This window comes from Mytilus galloprovincialis, chromosome 1 (assembly GCF_965363235.1).
Source record: "Mytilus galloprovincialis chromosome 1, xbMytGall1.hap1.1, whole genome shotgun sequence".
NCBI classification, from domain to species: domain Eukaryota; kingdom Metazoa; phylum Mollusca; class Bivalvia; order Mytilida; family Mytilidae; genus Mytilus; species Mytilus galloprovincialis.
Window position 1 is genome coordinate 30,984,981 of NC_134838.1, and position 23,378 is coordinate 31,008,358.

General features: G+C 33.2%; 1 long non-coding RNA gene across 4 annotated transcripts; it reads right to left on the reverse strand.

Annotated features, from left to right (window-relative positions):
• Positions 1–9,690: 9,690 nt before the first annotated feature.
• LOC143071267 (uncharacterized) lies at positions 9,691–21,145 on the reverse strand. Of its 4 annotated transcripts, none has more exons than XR_012976848.1 (6): positions 17,113–21,145; positions 14,682–15,658; positions 14,192–14,225; positions 13,284–13,360; positions 12,133–12,208; positions 9,691–11,423 (listed from the first exon to the last, which is right to left on the reverse strand). It is a non-coding gene; the product is annotated as an uncharacterized LOC143071267 (long non-coding RNA). The 4 variants fall into 4 exon arrangements; XR_012976846.1 differs by lacking the exon at positions 14,192–14,225 and having other exon boundaries at positions 14,682–14,772; positions 15,592–15,658; positions 17,113–21,131; XR_012976845.1 differs by lacking the exon at positions 14,192–14,225.
• Between the last annotated feature and the right edge of the window lie 2,233 nt (positions 21,146–23,378).

Below are 23,378 nucleotides of genomic sequence, written 5' to 3' on the forward strand. Positions count from 1 at the left end.
TAACTACTTTGAACCCAGAATTATATGCAAGTTATTAGGCTCTTAGTTAGGCAGTCAAAAGGGGACTATAGGTTTGCACACCGTTTGTCTGTCTATCATATTAAGTTGGTGTATCAAATGATTACAAGTCAGTCTGAAAGCTACATGAACTTGACCACATTTTTCTTGGACGCTGTAAGCAGTAAGACAACGGTATTTGATGTATGGATGTATGGAATGATTATTCGATTGCAGGCTGTACATTATGGTTTAACTGTCATTGACCTCTTTTTTATGGTTTTATTGGTCAATGATTAATTTTCATACTTGCCGGTAATTCAGTTTCTCAGATGTTTTATCAACTATCAGATCTGATGTGTGGAACTATTGTTTGTGTTATATGACCTTGATCCAACAGTGGTCATGGATTTAAGCAACTAATGGTAATCTGACCTTCAACAATAAACAATCGTTACAATAAGAAAACTCTAACAGAGATCATGGATTTAAGAAATTATGGGTAATCTGACCTTCAACAATGAACAATTGTTACATAAGACAACTCTCCAACAGTGATCATGGATTTAAGCTATTATGGGTAATTTGATCTTCAACAATAAACAATCGTTACAATAAGAAAACTCCAACAGAGGTCATGGATTTAAGAAATTATGGGTAATCTGACCTTCAACAATGAACAATCGTTACAATAAGACAACTCTCCATTGGTGTATGACCTTTTTATAGGGTATATACCCATTGAATAACTGTCACATTTGTATATGCACGTTATTTAGGGTATATCTACTAGTGTTGCATTGGCATATGCACGTTAAAAGGATTTGCACCCATCAAATAACTACGTCTGGCTCGTTGGTGTAAGAACTATGTATAGGTATATACCCATTGAATAATCATTAGTATATGAACTTTTTATAAGTTTAAGAATCGTCGAATAACTTTGTCTCAATTGTGTATCAACTTTGTATAAAAGTTATTAAAAATACCAGGATTATAATGGCTCGTTGGTGTATGAACGTTGTATAGGTATATACCCATTGAGTAACTCTGTCTCATTGGTATATGAACGTTAAGTAGGGTTAATACCCATCGAATAACTTTGTCTCAACGGGTAATCAAAGTTGTATTGTGTTTATACCCATCGAATAACTGTCTCATTGGTGTATCATCGTAAAATGGCATATACCTTTGTCTAATTGGTGTATGATCGTTACATAGGGTATATACCCATCGAATACCTGGCTGTGTCTCATTAGTGTATGCACGTTGCATAGGGTCTATACCCATCGAATAACTTGGTGTATGCACATGGTATAGGGTTTATACCCATCGAATAACTTTGTATCATTGGTATATGAACGTTGTATAAATTTTAGACTCATCAAATAATTTTGTCTCAATTGGGTATCAACGTCGAATAAGGTCTAAACCCATCGAATAACTTTGTCTCATAGGTGTATGATCATTAAATGTTTGTTTAATTTGTGTATGCACGTTGTATAAGGTATATATCCATCAAATAATTCTGTTTCATTGGTGTGTGACTATTGTGTAGGCTATAGGCTATATACCCATCGAATAACGTTGTCTCATTGGTGTACGAACGATGTACAATTTTTAGACCCATCGAATAACTCTGTCTCAATTGTGAATCGACGTTGCATACGGTCCATACCCATCGAATAACTCTGTCTCATAAGTGTATGGACGTTATATAGGGTCCATACCCATCGAAAAACTCTGTCTTATTAGTGCATGCACGTCATATAGGGTTCATACCCATCGAACAACTCTGTTTCATTAGTGTATGAACGTTAAATAGGGTCCACACCTATCGAACAACTCTGTCTCATTAGTGTATGCACGTTATATAGGGTCCACACCCATCGAAAAACTCTGTCTTATTAGTGTATGAACGTAATATAGGGTCCAAACCCATCCAAAAACTCTGTCTCAATGGTGTATGAACGTTATATAGGGTTCATACCCATCGAATAACTCTGTCTCATTAGTGTATGAACGTTATATAGGGTCCATACCCATCGAAAAACTCTGTCTTATTAGTGCATGCACGTCATATAGGGTTCATACCCATCGAACAACTCTGTTTCATTAGTGTATGAACGTTATATAGGGTCCACACCCATCGAAAAACTCTGTCTTATTAGTGTATGAACGTTATATAGGGTTCATACCCATCGAATAACTCTGTCTCATTTGTGTATGAACGTTATATGGGTCTATACCCATCGAAAAACTCTATCTCATTAGTGTATGAACGTTATATAGGGTTCATACCCATCGAACAACTCTGTCTCATTAGTGTATGAACGTTATATAGGGTTCATACCCATCGAATAACTCTGTCTCGTTAGTGTACGAACGTTATATAGGGTTCATACCCATCGAATAACTTTGTCTCATCAGTGTATGAAAGTTATATAGGGTTCATACCCATCGAATAACTCTGTCTCATTAGTGTATGAACTTTATATAGGGTTCATACCCATCGAACAACTCTGTCTCATTAGTGTATGAACGTTATATAGGGTCTACACCCATCGAACAACTCTGTCTCATAAGTGTATGAACGTTATATAGGGTTCATACCCATCGAAAAACTCTGTCTTATTAGTGCATGCGCGTTATATAGGGTTCATACCCATCGAACAACTCTGTTTCATTAGTGTATGAACGTTATATAGGGTCCACACCCATCGAACAACTCTGTCTCATGAGTGTATGCACGTTATATAGGGTCCACGCCCATCGAAAAACTCTGTCTTATTAGTGTATGAACGTAATATAGGGTTCATACCTATCGAATATCTCTGTCTCATTAGTGTATGAACGTTATATAGGGTCCATACCCATCGAACAACTCTATCTCATTAGTGTATGAACGTTATATAGGGTCCACACCCATCGAACAACTCTGTCTCATAAGTGTATGAACGTTATATAGGGTCCATACCGATCGAAAAACTCTGTCTTGTTAGTGCATGCACGTTATATAGGGTTCATACCCATCGAACAACTCTGTTTCATTAGTGTATGAACGTTATATAGGGTTCACACCCATCGAACAACTCTGTCTCATTAGTGTATGCACGTTATATAGGGTCCACACCCATCGAAAAACTCTGTCTTATTAGTGTATGAACGTAATATAGGGTCCAAACCCATCGAAAAACTTTGTCTCAATGGTGTATGAACGTTATATAGGGTTCATACCCATCGAATAACTCTGTCTCATTAGTGTATGAACGTTATATAGGGTCCATACCCATCGAAAAACTCTATCTCATTAGTATACGAACGTTATATAGGGTTCATACCCACCGAATAACTCTGTCTCGTTAGTGTACGAACGTTATATAGGGTTCATGCATACCCATCGAAAAACTCTGTCTTATTAGTGCATGCGCGTTATATAGGGTTCATACCCATCGAACAACTCTGTTTCATTAGTGTATGAAAGTTATATAGGGTCCACACCCATCGAACAACTCTGTCTCATGAGTGTATGCACGTTATATAGGGTCCACACCCATCGAAAAACTCTGTCTTATTAGTGTATGAACGTAATATAGGGTTCATACCTATCGAATATCTCTGTCTCATTAGTGTATGAACGTTATATAGGGTCCATACCCATCGAAAAACTCTATCTCATTAGTGTATGAACGTTATATAGGGTCCACACCCATCGAACAACTCTGTCTCATAAGTGTATGAACGTTATATAGGGTCTATACCCATCGAAAAACTGTCTTGTTAGTGCATGCACGTTATATAGGGTTCATACCCATCGAACAACTCTGTTTCATTAGTGTATGAACGTTATATAGGGTTCACACCCATCGAACAACTCTGTCTCATTAGTGTATGCACGTTATATAGGGTCCACACCCATCGAAAAACTCTGTCTTATTAGTGTATGAACGTAATATAGGGTCCAAACCCATCGAAAAACTTTGTCTCAATGGTGTATGAACGTTATATAGGGTTCATACCCATCGAATAACTCTGTCTCATTAGTGTATGAACGTTATATAGGGTTCATACCCATCGAAAAACTCTGTCTTATTAGTGCATGCGCGTTATATAGGGTTCATACCCATCGAACAACTCTGTTTCATTAGTGTATGAACGTTATATAGGGTCCATACCCATCGAAAAACTCTGTCTTATTAGTGCATGCGCGTTATATAGGGTTCATACCCATCGAACAACTCTGTTTCATTAGTGTATGAACGTTATATAGGGTCCACACCCATCGAACAACTCTGTCTCATGAGTGTATGCACGTTATATAGGGTCCACACCCATCGAAAAACTCTGTCTTATTAGTGTATGAACGTAATATAGGGTTCATACCTATCGAATATCTCTGTCTCATTAGTGTATGAACGTTATATAGGGTCCATACCCATCGAAAAACTCTATCTCATTAGTGTATGAACGTTATATAGGGTCCACACCCATCGAACAACTCTGTCTCATAAGTGTATGAACGTTATATAGGGTCTATACCCATCGAAAAACTCTGTCTTGTTAGTGCATGCACGTTATATAGGGTTCATACCCATCGAACAACTCTGTTTCATTAGTGTATGAACGTTATATAGGGTTCACACCCATCGAACAACTCTGTCTCATTAGTGTATGCACGTTATATAGGGTCCACACCCATCGAAAAACTCTGTCTTATTAGTGTATGAACGTAATATAGGGTCCAAACCCATCGAAAAACTTTGTCTCAATGGTGTATGAACGTTATATAGGGTTCATACCCATCGAATAACTCTGTCTCATTAGTGTATGAACGTTATATAGGGTTCATACCCATCGAAAAACTCTGTCTTATTAGTGCATGCGCGTTATATAGGGTTCATACCCATCGAACAACTCTGTTTCATTAGTGTATGAACGTTATATAGGGTCCACACCCATCGAACAACTCTGTCTCATGAGTGTATGCACGTTATATAGGGTCCACACCCATCGAAAAACTCTGTCTTATTAGTGTATGAACGTAATATAGGGTTCATACCTATCGAATATCTCTGTCTCATTAGTGTATGAACGTTATATAGGGTCCATACCCATCGAAAAACTCTATCTCATTAGTGTATGAACGTTATATAGGGTCCACACCCATCGAACAACTCTGTCTCATAAGTGTATGAACGTTATATAGGGTCTATACCCATCGAAAAACTCTGTCTTGTTAGTGCATGCACGTTATATAGGGTTCATACCCATCGAACAACTCTGTTTCATTAGTGTATGAACGTTATATAGGGTTCACACCCATCGAACAACTCTGTCTCATTAGTGTATGCACGTTATATAGGGTCCACACCCATCGAAAAACTCTGTCTTATTAGTGTATGAACGTAATATAGGGTCCAAACCCATCGAAAAACTTTGTCTCAATGGTGTATGAACGTTATATAGGGTTCATACCCATCGAATAACTCTGTCTCATTAGTGTATGAACGTTATATAGGGTCCATACCCATCGAAAAACTCTATCTCATTAGTATACGAACGTTATATAGGGTTCATACCCACCGAATAACTCTGTCTCGTTAGTGTACGAACGTTATATAGGGTTCATACCATCGAATAACTTTGTCTCATCAGTGTATGAACGTTATATAGGGTCCATACCCATCGAAAAACTCTATCTCATTAGTGTACGAACGTTATATAGGGTCCATACCCATCGAAAAACTCTATCTCATTAGTGTATGAACGTTATATAGGGTTCATACCCATCGAAAAACTCTGTCTCAATGGTGTATGAACGTTATATAGGGTTCATACCCATCGAATAACTCTGTCTCATTAGTGTATGAACGTTATATAGGGTCCATACCCATCGAAAAACTTTATCTCATTAGTGTACGAACGTTATATAGGGTTCATACCCACCGAATAACTCTGTCTCGTTAGTGTACGAACGTTATATAGGGTTCATACCATCGAATAACTTTGTCTCATCAGTGTATGAACGTTATATAGGGTTCACACCCATCGAATAACTTTGTCTCATCAATGTATGAACGTTATATAGGGTCCATACCCATCGAAAAACTCTATCTCATTAGTGTATGAACGTTATATAGGGTTCATACCCATCGAAAAACTCTGTCTCGTTAGTGTATGAACGTTATATAGGGTCCATACCCATCGAAAAACTCTATCTCATTAGTGTACGAACGTTATATAGGGTTCATACCATCGAATAACTTTGTCTCATCAGTGTATGAACGTTATATAGGGTTCATACCCATCGAAAAACTCTATCTCATTAGTACATGAACGTTATATAGGGTTCATACCCATCGAATAACTCTGTCTCATTAGTGTATGAACTTTATATAGGGTTCATACCCATCGAATAACTCTGTCTCATTAGTGTATGAACTTTATATAGGGTCCATACCCATCGAACAGCTCTGTCTCATTAGTGTATGAACGTTATATAGGGTCTACACTCATCGAACAACTCTGTCTCATTAGTGTATGCATGTTATATAAGGTCCACACTCATCGAAAAACTCCGTCTCATTAGTGTATGAACGTTATATAGGGTCCATACCCATCGAAAAACTCTGCCTCGTTAGTGTATGAACGTTATATAGGGTTCACACCCATCGAATAACTTTGTCTCATCAATGTATGAACGTTATATAGGGTCCATACCCATCGAAAAACTCTATCTCATTAGTGTATGAACGTTATATAGGGTTCATACCCATCGAAAAACTCTGTCTCAATGGTGTATGAACGTTATATAGGGTTCATACCCATCGAATAACTCTGTCTCATTAGTGTATGAACGTTATATAGGGTCCATACCCATCGAAAAACTTTATCTCATTAGTGTACGAACGTTATATAGGGTTCATACCCACCGAATAACTCTGTCTCGTTAGTGTACGAACGTTATATAGGGTTCATACCATCGAATAACTTTGTCTCATCAGTGTATGAACGTTATATAGGGTCCATACCCATCGAAAAACTCTATCTCATTAGTGTATGAACGTTATATAGGGTTCATACCCATCGAATAGCTCTTGTCTCATTAGTGTATGAACGTTATATAGGGTTCATACCCATCGAATAACTCTGCCTCGTTAGTGTATGAACGTTATATAGGGTTCACACCCATCGAATAACTTTGTCTCATCAATGTATGAACGTTATATAGGGTCCATACCCATCGAAAAACTCTATCTCATTAGTGTATGAACGTTATATAGGGTTCATACCCATCGAAAAACTCTGTCTCGTTAGTGTATGAACGTTATATAGGGTCCATACCCATCGAAAAACTCTATCTCATTAGTGTACGAACGTTATATAGGGTTCATACCATCGAATAACTTTTTCTCATCAGTGTATGAACGTTATATAGGGTTCATACCCATCGAAAAACTCTATCTCATTAGTGCATGAACGTTATATAGGGTTCATACCCATCGAATAACTCTGTCTCATTAGTGTATGAACTTTATATAGGGTTCATACCCATCGAATAACTCTGTCTCATTAGTGTATGAACTTTATATAGGGTCCATACCCATCGAACAGCTCTGTCTCATTAGTGTATGAACGTTATATAGGGTCTACACTCATCGAACAACTCTGTCTCATTAGTGTATGCATGTTATATAGGGTCCACACTCATCGAAAAACTCCGTCTCATTAGTGTATGAACGTTATATAGGGTCCATACCCATCGAAAAACTCTTGTCTCATTAGTGTATGAACTTTATATAGGGTTCATACCCATCGAACAATGCTGTCTCATTAGTGTATGGACGTTATATAGGGTCTACACCCATCGAATAACTTTGTCTCATCAGTGTATGAACGTTATATAGGGTCCATACCCATCGAATAACTCTGTCTCATTAGTGTATAAATGTTATATAGGGTTCATATCCATCGATTAACTCTTTCTCGTTGTATAGGGTCTATATCCATCGAATAACTCTGTTGCATTCGTGTATGTACGCTGTTATAGTGTTTATGCATTTTGTATAACTGTGTCTCATTGGTATCTTATCGTTGTAGGGTCTATATCCATCTAATAACTCTGTCTCATAGGTGTATGAACGTTATATAGAGCATTCGTCTTCTAGTTAAGGCTAGATTGATTGATTGATGTTTGTTTTACGTCCAGTGACAAATATTTCATTCATGTTCAGGACGAATCATATTATCGATGATTACAATAGTCAGGTTATTCTACCTCTAGTCTCTGTCCGTTCAATAAACGATTTAAATCCAGTGGCAAATATTTCATTCATGCATATAAATTGTGTTTAAGAACCATTATGTATACACCTATGAACCGCAGATAAAATTTACAGACTGTATATATAAGAACCAGACAATACTTACAGACTGTACGTTAGAACAAACTATACTTACATACTGTACGTAAAAACAACAGGCTATACTTCAAGACTATATCTAAATACCACAGACAATACTTACAGACTGTATCTAAGAACCACGGACAATACTTACAGACAACATCTAAGAACCAGATAATACTTCGACTGTATATAAGAGCCACAGACAATATTTACAGACTATCTAAGAACAACAGACTATACTTTAAGACCCACAGCCTATACTTACAGACTGTATCTAAGAACCATACACAATACTTACAGACTACATCTAAGAACCACAGACAATACTTATAGACTATCTAAGAACCACAGACAATACTTACAGACTGTATCTAAGAACCACAGACAATACTTACAGACTGTATCTAAGAACCACAGACAATACTTAGAGACTAAATCTAAGAACCAGACAATACTTACAGACTACATCTAAGAACCACAGACAATATTTATAGACTATATCTAAGAACCACAGACAATACTTACAGACTGTATCTAAGAACCACAGACAAAACTTACATACTACATCTAAGAACCACAGACAATACTTACAGACTGTATCTTAGAACCACAGACAATACTTATAGCCTCTGTATCTAAGAACCACAGACAATACATACAGGCTATTTCTAAGAATCACAGACAATACTTACAGACTACATCTGAGAATCACAGACAATACTTACAGACTACATCTAAGAACCACAGACAATACATACAGACTGCATCTAAGAACCACGGATAATACTTACAGCCTCTGTATCGAAGAACCACAGACAATACTAACACACTGTATCTAAGAACCAAAGAACCACAGACAACACTTAATTCACACAGAAAGTATCCTGATCTAGTTTTACTTGGTTAAAATAGTAAAGTTATCATTTAATAAAAAAATCCTTTCACATATGCTAAGATACAATACCAAGTCCAATTCAGGCGTTATATTACACTCAATTCTTTGTGTAAACAGGAAATGTGACTTTGATTATGACAGTACAATCCTGTTGAAGCAATTGTCTCTCTTGTTTTCTTTCTTTTCCTCCTTTATTTTCTTTAAAATGCAAGTTATATTTAAAAGCCATATCTATTATTGGAACAGCTTTCCTTTTTGGAGAAGACATTACTAAGTTGAAAAACTTGTGTCTAATCCATTTGTAATTTTTGAACAATAAAATATGTTTAAACTAGCTTTCCTTTTAATATACATATTGGATAAAATCAAATCAATCAAAACAAATTTAACTAATTTTGTTCTTTTTATTATCATAAAACTTTTAATTTTTCCAAATTTGCATATCGTTAATATATTTTTCATGCATAGCATTATGGTACAAAATAGACAAAAATGTAACCAATTAAAACATATATAACAAGAGGTCACAATGTGGTTTCAAGAGATTTTTTTTAATAGAAAGACTTATTCAATTGACATTTTTATAAACATTCTATTCTATTATAGACCAATCAAATTTACTTGTGACTTTTGGACTTTCTGTCTTGTAACTCTTAGTCCTTTGACTTATTACTGTTTTCAACACATAATGTCAACAATCAACGAGCATAACATGTGAACAGTCAATTCCAGTTTAAATATTCATTATATTTAAAGTTAAATTATTTGTTATAATGAAGTTTAAGCATATCATAATCATTATGTTTGCTTTCTGTATTCACAACATTTAAGGGCATACAATACAGTTTTGATCCCGTATTTACAGTTTGAGGAAAATTTCAATATACTGTAGGCTATTTTTCGCCTAATTAAATCAAATATGTAATAAAAAATATACCTTCATGTGCTATTTTTTGAGTTAAATGAGGTCGAAATTTTGTATATTTGCCCAAAATTAGGATTTGTGGTCGTATTTTCCCTTTCGAGAGAAAGCCATAACTTTTTTGTTTTAAAAGATAAACACAAATTGTTTTTTGTTAAATAATTTGTAATTTCTGTATTTTATAAGAATCCTAAAAAATTGTGCATTTTTTATTCAGAAATAACTCATATTTATCAAATGGTCATGAATTGAGAAAAAAAGTAATTTTTTTGCTGCATATTTATCAACATTAAAAAAATTGCACTATTTACAGTTTTATAAAATTTGGTTCACATAATCTCCCTGCAAAATGAAACAGTATGTTGTTTTAAAAAATAGGGGTCCATGCACTGGTTTTCAAATTAAATCAGTTTGAATGATAAAAATCAGTCGAAAAAATGCATCTTTTCCCGATATGTCACAGTTTGACGTCGCGAAAATAACATTTAACGTTAGCAATGTCATTACCTCCCCTGTAACTGTATCGTATGCCCTTAACAATTATATTGTGAATATAATACATCAGATGATAAAGCATCCTCTATGCAATGAAGAAAGTCCCCAATGAAAACTGAGATTTAGAGTTTACCTGAATTATACCAGAAGAATCACTGGTGTGATACTTTCCAAAGTATTTTTGAATGGAGTTTTCATACATATTTTTTTCTTTTGAAATTCGTATTTAATCTTTATTTAGAGAGCCATTCATTGTTGACCGACCTTATGGATTTTTTTTTTTACAAAACTAAATATATTTTTTTTTTTGGGGGGGGAGAATAATACTACACATATCAAAGAAGCAAGAAGTTCATAACTACAAGGTATTCAAGTATGACACCTTAATATAATGAAATATTATGAAATACAAAACCCAAAGAAAGTAACCTTACTAAAAACTTCAAATAGTTGTTAATGCTACTCCAGTAGGAAAAGGTATAAAAAAAAACCTGTCTAAAATGTATCTAAAAAGGAGTAATTACAAAACAGATATATCAGAAAAAAACAATTCCTGAATTTTACATTACTCTATCATAGTGGTAAAAATATAAAACAAAAACTCAAAACTAAGTGCAATAAAACAAGTCTTCTCTGTTCTTTAAAATTGTTCTTGCCCTTCACTCTTTGACACTTGTATGGCAAGCACTAAGAAGTCTTGATAAACCTAAAATAAAATTACCTTCATGTAAAATTCACAAAATCTGGTTTAATTATTGAAATAAACATTATGAAAGAAAAAAAAAGTTTAAACTATTATTAATACATTTCCACAAGATGACTGGCTTTCCAAATGATATATTAAACTCAAGTTGGTATGGTGTCTTTTCCTAATCTTCTGGTTTGGACATGTCGCAAAAAAAAACTTTTTTTGGCTTAAAAATATTCTACCAAGTATAATTCATTCTGGACTGGAAAATCTCTAGCTTGCAAGGTAGATCCAACTTTCAAAACATTAAGTGTAATCAAACGTATTTAAATTTAATTAGAAAATAAAACACTTTTATAATCAAGGGCAGATAATTACATTGATTTGATAGGACAATTTGTGTTTTGTTCTAATGGACAGACAGACAGGGTGAGTCCTATATTCACCCCAAAAACTCAATAAGTTGGATAAGGATACGATTATATCATGGCAACTGTTTGGAGCAGCATGTCCAGTCTGCCTTACTTCACTAGAGTACTAAGCAGATTTTCCATTGGCCAATAAAACATAAAATCTCCATGAAAAAATGTTAAAAAGATGAATTGAAACTATGCCTTAATTAAATGGATTTTAATGAAGTTGTAATATGTATATGTCTCATATTAAAAGGTGTTTTTTTCAGATCAAATAATCCTAAATTTCTTTCAACATCACCATACAGCAGTACCTGATCGCTTTAATCTTCACTGTTGTTAGGGTAGATGTTCTTTTGGTTAAAATACTACTCACAACTTCAATACACTCTGAAACAATATACACATAGATATATCTTTATATCATTAGATACAGAACAGAGAAAAAGAGTTTTAATTTGCAATATACACACACTCTTTAACTTGATTGACATACTCAGATAAATGAAAAAAACAGTAAAATTCTTTTTTTCAAAACTAAAGTTTGCTTTAACAAGTACATAAAGAGTGAATGATGAACTGCAATAACAAGAACTTTTTACAAACATCAATCACCATGTTTGAGATTTTTTTTATAAATTTATAGATAAATTATACTCAAAATTAAGACTTTCAAAGAGGCAGTATATGCAGAAATAGCATTTTTCTTGAAAGAAAACAAACTATCAACATAATTTTTATGTTCAAATGTAAATAATGCATCAAACTTAATTTAAAATAAAAGTCTGTTGTCAGATTGAAAATGGTGACATTTTGTATTAGAAAATATTGTTATTTATCAGGGCTTCCAAAAAATCTTTGAGCCAGCAGGAAATTTTGAGTCTTATAACCATATATACGGATTTTAAGACTTAGTAACAAAAGACAACCATGGTAATCAGTTGGCCATCATAAAACCAATGATTGACAATTAAAAAAAAACGATATTAAACTTTACTTTGAAATAAATTCAATGTTCTAACGTAAAGTGTTAAACTGACAGTTCATCATTTGAAGTGAGCAACATCAGTGTACTGATATCTGCCTGAGCATGGATAGATTATTAAATTTCCCACCTGCGCACATGCTCACTAAATCAAACAACATGGTTTTGACGACCTTTTAAAAATCTTCCTCAAATCATATTTATAAAACATTTGTTAACACATTTCGAATAACTTTCATCTTTTTGAAAAAAGAAATTAGATATAAACCGCTGAAATGTAGGAACTTCCAAATTTTTTGGTAAATTATTTTAAAATGACCGTCTCTTAAGAAAGCTAAAAAGTAGATGACCGTATCATACTTATCCCAGACGAACAATGTCTGGACAAATTTCATTTGTCAGGAATATATGACCGTTTTGGAAGTCATGTTATTTATTGTATCCAATTAAATTTTTTTTTAACTTATTATTATACACTACCAAATGCTCTATGTATGTGTATCATTCTCATCACAGAAACTCCCCTCTTCCTCAACAGGATTTTCTTAAATCGGTATCTAATAAAAAGAAAAAGCAAATCATATTGAAACTAACCACCCACTCTACATAATACTTTTATATAATGTATTGAAAACAAAAGAATTAAATGCTTGTTGAAAACTGTATGTCCTTTTTTCCACAGGTTCAAATTCACGTCAGGCAAATAAAGGTCCAAATTTTCGTACTTTTGTTCAAAACGTTTTTGTATTTTTCTTAAACTGCAAATATAGGCAAGTACATTGGGTATAACAAACTACCGGTGGGATTTTTTTAACCCACAAATGGAAGGTCATGATGGACCTAGAACCAACCTTAATTTGAACCTCTGTATTCTAGTGTATATCAATTTTCCTTAAGTTCAAATATAAATAACACCATACAGCAGAATTAAATCCATATTAATGAAAGATGTTTGCTAGTCAAGTTTTTAAATTTTGCCAGATTTCTTAATTCCTCTATAGTTCTATCCATTTGAAGATAAAAATGTAACATTCATTTTTCTTTTCAAAATCTTACATTCGGAAAGAAGTCATTTGTAAAAATTTTAGCTTCCTAGCATTTTGTAATAGTGTTTGCAAAGTAAGACTTGTCAATATCAGATTAAGATATCGAAATTCAAGAGAGAGTTTTTCCAACAAATTTTCAATAGCCTATATCTCATGATATATCTCAAACAAAACAAAAACACAAACAAGACAGTCCTTTAATTGTTTTTTTGCTCTTTTGTCCTTTATTAATCACCTATCAATATTTACCAGTTTTATGAAAAGCTGAGTAGCAAACATCCTTAAAGTAATTTACCATATTTTCAAATGGTGCACGATGAATTCTGAATGTATATAACTAACCTCAAATGTAGAATCTCTGTCTGTTTGAATGTTGCTTACAAAAATAAATGAAGGCATAAGAACATAAATTCTTATTTATTTTTTGCTTATAAGAATAAAAAATAGTGCACATTGAAGAGCCATTGGCGGCCTTGGGCTGTTTTCTTCTCTTTGGTCGAGTTGTTGTCTCTTTGACACATTACCCCTTTCCATTCTTTATTGTAAGTCAGTCATTCAATAAATGTGACAAGCCTTAGAAAATCAAATCTATTTTTTCATGTTAGTAGCCTGTTGTCTATTTCTCACATTAAGAAATATTTCTTGCATTACACTGCATATATATTTAAATAAATGCATTCAAGATACATTGTAATGGAGTCTAAATATATTCTTTATATGATTTTGAAAGCAACACTATTAATGGATGGAAATGCAGAGATCTAATATTTATGCAGTTCAATATATATATTTATATACATCGGCACAAGTTATTAAATATATACAACAATACCTGATAAATACTATGTAAACCTTTGTTTGTTAGGATGACAGTCACATCCACGGTGAACTCAAACACTAGATCACTCGTCTATACCCTATATCTATAAAAAAAAATGCAATATATTAAATATGAGATGAAAGTACTAAAACATTCAACAGTCTTGAACTAAAAGAGAAGGGATTACAGTAGTTGTACAATTATTAAGTAATTTTGTTGGTAGTTATTTTTTTCCGGCTCATGTGTAAGTGAGTCCACTTCAAAATTATATCAATGTATTATCATGTGATGTAAAATATATATGTTGTGTCCAAAAGTAATTTATGAACAGGAGTTTTTGTACAAGCTATCAGTTATTTAACACACATCTCCTTTCAAAAGATAATGCAATTTTATCCTATATAATTAACCAGTTTATTGTTTTTTTCATATAAATATTATAAACTTTGTAAAAAATCTGAAAATGATACCATGCATGATGATTTGGGTCAATTGCTTTGTTTCTTACAATCTTATCATTTTTAAATACTGGTTTACTAAAACGAGCTATAAAACCAGATTAAATCTAAGAAATGACTGCACTTAGTCAGGAATATGACAGTTGTTTTCTTTTTGCTTGATGTATTTCAGCTTTTAATTTCGCTATTACATTTTTAATTTTCCTCAGAGTTCCATATTTTTGTTACTTTACTTTTTACATGTAACTTGCATATCTGTCTAATTTCAATATCATATAATTCCTCTTGAAAAATAGATGCATCTTCTGTAATAGGGCCATGTTTCTAGACTTACAAAACAATAACAGCATGCATTGTTGTAAGGGATTTTCCAGTAAAAAGTATAAAGGGGTTCAGAAATACACATTTTAAGGTTTAATGGCAAAATTATGTAGGTAAACTGTTTTTTTTTTTTTTTTTTCTACCAATCTCAACTGAAGACACACTCCTCTTTTTGGCAGGGGCTCCCATTGGTTTCTTCATTTCTATACACTGGAAACAAAATTCCAATAAAATGAACTTTATTAACCAATAACAAAAATATGATATATATTACGATATTAGTATTCATTCATGTGATATCTACACTTCACATAAAAACTGCATTTACAAATAAGAAACGTGTGTAACCTGAATAAACTAGAACTGCAAGTCAACTCACACAAATCCCCCATCCAGCACTATTATTTTTATATTTATTAAAAATCTTTATTTCGAGTTACGAAAGTCAAAATGCTTGAAAATGGGGAAAACTATTTTCATATTTTTTTTGTGTATCTCTTAAACATTTTTGAATGATGATTGCTTATAGAATTGTATACAGTATTGTTGATTCGTGTAATAAAAATGTAATCTCTACACAAAGTATGTTTATTTTCTGCAGAAACAGATAGCCTTTTGAAATACTGCGGATGGCTTGTAGTTTAATTATCATCATTATCATTAAATTCATAGCCACTATATAAAAGACGATGTGGTATGATTGCCAATGAGACAACTACCCACAAAAGACCAAAATGACAGAGACATTAACAACTATAGGTCACCGTACGGCCTTCAACAATGAGCAAAGCCCATACCGCATAGTCAGCTATAAAAGGCCCGGATAAGACAACACTGTCAGTGTCATTTCAAACGTAAAGAGAGATAGTAACTAAAACTATAGCACATATATATGTAAAAGATCTCTTCTGCTGCAAATTTCGTTAAGAGTGGGCTTTTTGGGGCAGCTGTAGAGGCAATATTTGTTCTGGCAATTTGCAAGTATATTTTATTTGTCTACATGATTAATTTTCTTATGCTTGATTTGTTCAGAACAGTATACATTTTGTCTTGTATCTACAGTTTATACCGTTTTGTTTTAGAAAATGAACAATGTCACTCTCATTAAAGAATTTTATGGGTGCATTACTTTCTAACATATACAATGTAGCCTCTTATAAATAATTATCACATAACTTTTTCAAATCCTGCAATCAAAATACCGGGACCCTTCCTTGTGTAATGTATAACTAAGCTTGGGTAGATCTATACTTTGTTTATTAAATGTAAAGTAAATCTACAAATTCTGTTCAAAAAATCAGACGCCACAACTGTTTTAAGACTTGCTGTATATATAATTCTAATAAGAAATTAGAGAAACATAATATTTTTGTTTCTTGCTACTCGTCTGTCATAACTTGCCCTTAATAACTCGACTATCCTAACTCGCCTATACACCTCGCTGATAAGAAACCCAATGTTTTTTGCTGTGTAATGTCATCAATTTCAGCAGTTCTGAGGGGTTGCACTTGCAAAAATTATGGACATACAGATGGATGATATAGGGATTTCTATGTATATCCCAAAACTTTGTTTGTAGGGACTAGGGGATATAAAAACAAAAAGTGACATTCAACCGGAATATATTCCATTCATTCTTATAATAATAGACATCATTTTCATACCTTTATATCAAAGGTGGTCTAAGTTTGGTCTCCTGTTACATGCATAGGAAGTCTCACCACTTCAGCATAGGTCATCTTTGATTTTAATTGTAGCCCCAGGTATGCACAGTATTCTAACTGGGTCTTCCATCATTTCCATTGGTACAACTTGCTTCAGGTTGGAATCTCCTAAAATTAAAATGCTTCTCAACCTTTTCTGAAGTTTTTAAATCATATCTAAATAAATATAATCCGTATAAAAAAGTTTGTCCGATCCACCATACATGTAGATTAGAAAATTTTTCCATTTTATAATAATGAAGCATAAATGCATGTAACTCAAGAACAGTAACAGTGACAGTCAAATTTGAACATAATCTGTGTTTTGTTGTTATAAGCAGTGTATAAGTTTTATAACATTTGTTGAGACAAATTAAAGTTAGAAACTAGAAAAGAGGTTTAGCAATTGGTCTGAGGACACAGTTATCGTTCTTCCATTTTGGTTGTCCACATATATATTCCCTAGTGTGAACAGTGTATTACTTGCCAATTTTTTTCATACCCTTTCCTAATTTATTTCTTGACATTTTTTGACATTTTATGCATGTAATATCGAGAAAGGGGATGAAATTACATGATAAAAAAATTTGGGTGTTGAGTTTTTATGTTAAGTAATGATTTGGTCCAGTTACAAAAGGTCTAAAATTGGTATGTCTGAAGCTGTCAAACTGAATTTTAGACCCCCTAAACACAGAATTGTCAATATTTTGAGTTAGAGCTGGTAGAAGTTTCTAAAATTTTGCTATTATTTGTCCCAATAGTAGTACACTACACTGTAAAATCGTTTTGAGATTGAACTGGTGAGATTTTTTTAATTTGAATCTATTGTCTAAAAGAAATGCACTACGAAATAACAGTTCTCAGGCCTAAGAGATGAAATCAGTAAATGTAGATTCTGTACTTTGGCAACTTCCCTGAATAGTTTGCTGGTTTCAATTTGTCAAACTCAATAAAAGTAAAGAATTTAAATCTTTGTTTGATAGAAATTTTGTCATTTTGCGGCTAAATAAGCATTTTAAAGCAGTTTCCATGTTTATGCATAAGAGGCATGCTGACTTTCTATCTGAAAGCTTTTAATGCTTTGATATTTGTGTTTCTGTACACAATTCAAATTATATAACCCATTAGTGAACTTTGAATCTATAAAAAAAGTAGATTTTAACACAGAAAAAATGTGCAAAATATGTTGTATTTCATGGCCCTGGTTAAACAACCTGTTTCATGTATGTGTCCATCTGTAGTCAATCATAAATATTTTACTAAATCTATAAAAAAAAAAAGCACTTTACAATGATCAGTACACCTTATTCATTTCATATGCCACCTTCAATGTCTTCTTTAGGATAGTTAGTGGTTCAAATATATGCCAATTGAGACTCAAACTGCATGCAAGTTTTCCTTGAAAAGTGAAAAAACTGTGCATCATGCTGTCTGCAAAAAAAGTTGAATGCAATCCTGAGTATTTTTGCAATTAGACTTCTTGTATCATAACATCTTAGCATAGAAATAAACAAACAGTAACAAATTTCCATTTCAGATAGCTTCTGTATGCATTTTTATATGTAAATATGTGCTACGGCCTAAATCGACTCTAAATAATCTTTAATCTTACATGGCCTAAGACCATTTTATACTCATGTGGTATGCTTTTTGTAACTTTTCTTTACATTTAAAGTACATTTAATATATATGGAAGAATAATTTATGGTAAAAAAACTTCAAAAACTTAAAATTGTGTGAAAAAATTGCATGTTTATGCATTTTGTTATGTGACAACAGTAAAAGTTAATGACCACTTCTACAAGCAGTGGTCTTGAAACAGTATATTTTAACCATGTTAACAGGAAATGAATCTGATAGGCTCTTCAGTATAAAATTGAACAAAATCTTTGACCTCTGCGAGACTTTGAGAGATTAATGGATTTTAGTGGCGTCTTACAGAAAAAAACGTTGAAACTGCTGAGGCTATGCATTGACCACATAATTCTAAAGTTTTATCATAAAGTAAATATATTTTGTCATATAAAAGGGATGTCAAAAATAAGTGTGATTTATAAAAGTGTTTTATAATGTTTTTGAATTTGGACTGCAATCGGCGCTGTTTTTTAATTACCCTGTTTGCATTCTGTGATAAAATGAATGTGGTTATAACGAATTTAAAGTGACAGAATATAAGTTTGATACCCTGGCATCACTATAGTTTGAATGACATTTGATTGATATTATCGGAAATTATTAGGATAAAAGTTAGTACTTTTTTTAACACATGTATGTCTGGTACTGTATTGTATCTTTATTACCTACATGTATAGCACGACAATAAAATCAGCTACAATTAGGTTGTGTCTAGTCCCGCCAAAGAACATATGTTCCTGTGGTGCATAAAAAAAGTTATAATTATATTTATCTATTCATTCTGTCTTTGGTTATTTATTTCAAACTCTATCTATTTATATTATTTGATTGGTGATTTAAAAAAAACAGACACATTATCTAATGCATGAAAAGATTGTTACTAAATACAAAACTGTGGCAAAATATTTTTTTATAGACCAGATCACAGACACTTGTTTCTATCCATGAGAAGACCCACAATCAACGTATATTTACGTAAATTTATGTTGATAGTGGGTCTGTAACGGAATCATCTTCGCTATAGCCAAGGGTTAGAAGAGAAGAGAGCGGGAGTGGATCGTAACCCTTGGCTAGCGAAGATGTCACGGAATATACATTGTAAGTTCCTTCATCATAAAATAAGTTCCAAAAGAAATAAATATTCTGGAATATTATTTCCACAGGAATATATATTAGTATTACAGTATATGTTCCAAACGGAATAAATAGTATAGAATATTTGTTCTAACAGGAATAGGTATTATGACATTGTTTATAATAAAGTTTCTAGAGGAACTTCTGTTAGGCGGAATAAATATACGTTGACAGGTCTTCCCATGGATAGAAACAAGTGCCTGTGAACCAGATACATAATCAAAGACGGAAATAGATTGCCACTAAATACTTAGCTCTATAGAGAAAAGATACAGCTCTTAAACGTCTTCTGTACAGTAATGAAAAATATAGTGCTCTAGCAGGTCCATGGTGATTTTAGTTTGACAAACCGCAGTCCCGGTAGCATACTTTAATTTATTAATTCTAGAACTGAATCTGCTTACACTTTTATGCAAGAATTCTTAAAAATATGACAATCTTGCAAAAGGTACTAAATATCTGCCTGTTTATTTTAACAGCGTATATAATAACACTATTTCAAAAGAGAGAAAAAAAGAAACTTTTTGATTGTTTTCGTATTCATATATATACCTTTGCTACCTCAAACGTAGAGAGCTCAAATAAAAATATAAAATAAAATCAAAATCGGAATCCTTCCGGAGTCCGTGAAAATCTCTATACACGTTGGCGTTTATGTACGGTTGTTTTATCACGTTTGCAAGCACATCATACACCGTTCAAATTTATGTTCAACTTGATGTCTTTAATGAAATTGAAGGATACGGCGTTGCAAACAACACTAATGTAAAACCGAGTACATCGGGAAAACTTGTGTTGTTTAACATTTTATAAAAAGGATTTCATTACCCTCAATATCATTACCAGTAGATTACTATGACCAATCTGAATGTCATCATGATCTGGATATGTCTGTTTTGTTTCATGGACTTATAAAAATAAACTTACTAAATAAGATCTTTGAAAATAACTTCTGTAACAAAAATGGCGAAGATAGCAATGATGTCAGGAGGATCAATATCAGCGATTGGTTTATTTAAAAAAAAATTGTTATCAGTACTAAAAGATTTTGTTAGACCGTACTTGCTAGAATTCAAAGCACTATGGTATTATATGTTAACGTTATAGTGATTGGTTGATCGCACTGTTCAGTTTTTGTTAACGATATTATCAGAAATTTGTTAGACCGCACGGTCTCACGGTCTTACTTTGTTAGTTATATAAGAAGGCTAAAAAACCTAATACATTTCTTATATTAAAAGATAAAAAGTAAAGGATGGGGTGTCGAGACTATGTCCTTAGTGCAAAAACTTTCTTCTTAGTGCACTAAGGAGGTCCTTTGCGGTATTTCTACACACCGTGCAACACATGCAGGTTAAACATGTTAAAGATATTGGCCTGTAGTTCACGGGTTTGTATTTTTTTCCCTTTTTGAAGGCTGGGGCTACACACAGGCACTAGACGTTCTGTCAATAGCATGAAAATATTGGCAATGGGAAGAAAATAGTGTCCATATATTATTCTTCCCATTGCCAATATTTTCATGCTATTGACAGAACGTCTAGTGCCTGTGGGCTACATTAGCATGTTTCCAATCCTTATGTGTTTCTCCAGTTTCAAGTCACTAGCGGATTTAGGGGTGGTTTTTTTTGTGGGGGGGGGGGGGGGGGGGTGTCGGATATACTTCTTCTTCAAATTGTTTTTTGATGATGGTGATGTGTTTGTATATCTGACTTTACTGAATATTCTTGCTGCTTACAATTATCTCTATCTATAATGAACTTGGTCCAGTAGTTAAAATATTTTGTAAAAATTTACAAAATTTATGAAAATTGTTAAAAAATGACTATAAAGGGCAATAATTCCTTAAGGGGTCAATTGACCATTTTGATCATGCTGACTTACAAACAACGGGCTGCAACTTGCCTGATTGGTCTGAAATTTTTTTGTAGATCTTACTTTGCTGAACATTATTGCTGTTCAAAGTTTATCTCTATCTATAATAATATTCAAGATAATAATGAAAAACGGCAAAATTTCCTCAAAATTACCAATTCAGGGACAGCGACCCAACAGCGGGTTTTCCGATTCATCTAAAAATTTCAGGGCAGATAGATCTTGACCTGATAAACAATTTTACCTCATGTCCGATTCGCTCTAAATGGTTTGGTTTCGGAGATATAACCCCAAATCTACATTACATTTAACCCCTCTGTTCTATTTCTAGCCATGGCGGCCATCTTGGTTTTTTAAAACTATATACCCTATTGATGATTGTGGCCAAGTTGGTTAAATTTGGCCCAGTAGTTTCAGAGGAGAAGATTTTTCGTGTAAAACTTAACGACGACGGACGCCGGACGCCAAGTGATGATAAAAGCTCACTTGGCCCTTTGAGCTAGGTTAGCTTAAAATAAAATGATAATTGAATGAATGAAATAAATAAATAAAGGAGATATTAAGTCTACTGTATGTTTTAAGCCTGTTTGATTTTTGGGATTTTCTAAACAACAATTAAATGATTAAAAAGATGTGGGATAAACGTCAAATAGACAGCAACCAAACAACACACAAATATCTACTGCCGTGTCCTTAAGTATTATATTTGTTGATCGGGTTATTTCTGTTTGTTTAAATGTTTTTGTAAAGCTTTTAATTAGCTTTGGTGGTAGAATATAGTCTCATATGTCTGTCATATCAACTTATTTTTGTGTTTGAAGAATTATTTCAATGGTATTGTAAATTGGTATGATTGTCAATGAGACAACTCTCCAGTCTCCTTTTTTTTCTGTTAACTGTTCTTGTATAATGGAAAGAAAACGTAAAATAAACCCGATGAGACAATCAAGTATGGATAACCATAGATATAAAACCTGGTAACTAGACATAGAAGTTGTATATAAAATGCATTTATCTTCGAATTACAATACATATTTACTTTGGTGTTATTAATGTCGGAAGACCAGTACTCTTTGCCTGGATCACCATATATGATATCGGGCAAGACAGGAATACAATACAAAATAATAACGTATTTTAAAGACTTCGATTCTTTACTGAACAAAAAAAAAACATAACACTCCTGAAGTCATAAAATAACGAACTCAAAACCTGTAATCCATAATAAAGTTTGCATCAAGATACGAACGATGTAACGATGTTAGATTTGGTGTGACTGACTTTGGAGATCTCACTTTTTTGTTAAAGTCATCGTGTTTTTTTAATATACACTGGATTCTGCAGTGATAATGCACATTCTGTGGCTGCAGTGTGAGTTTTAGCTGTCCGTCCATGTTAAAGATTCTGTACTCCTTTTGGCAAATAATGTCATACGGTGGCGGTGGAACATGTGGAGGCAATCTAATTGGCTGCCCACAACCATAGCATGAACGAATCTGAGTACCAATCAAGTATTTTAAGTAATATCCATCGTTATCATTATCGTCTTCCATAGATGCTTGTTTCACTGTGCTATGCTTTGA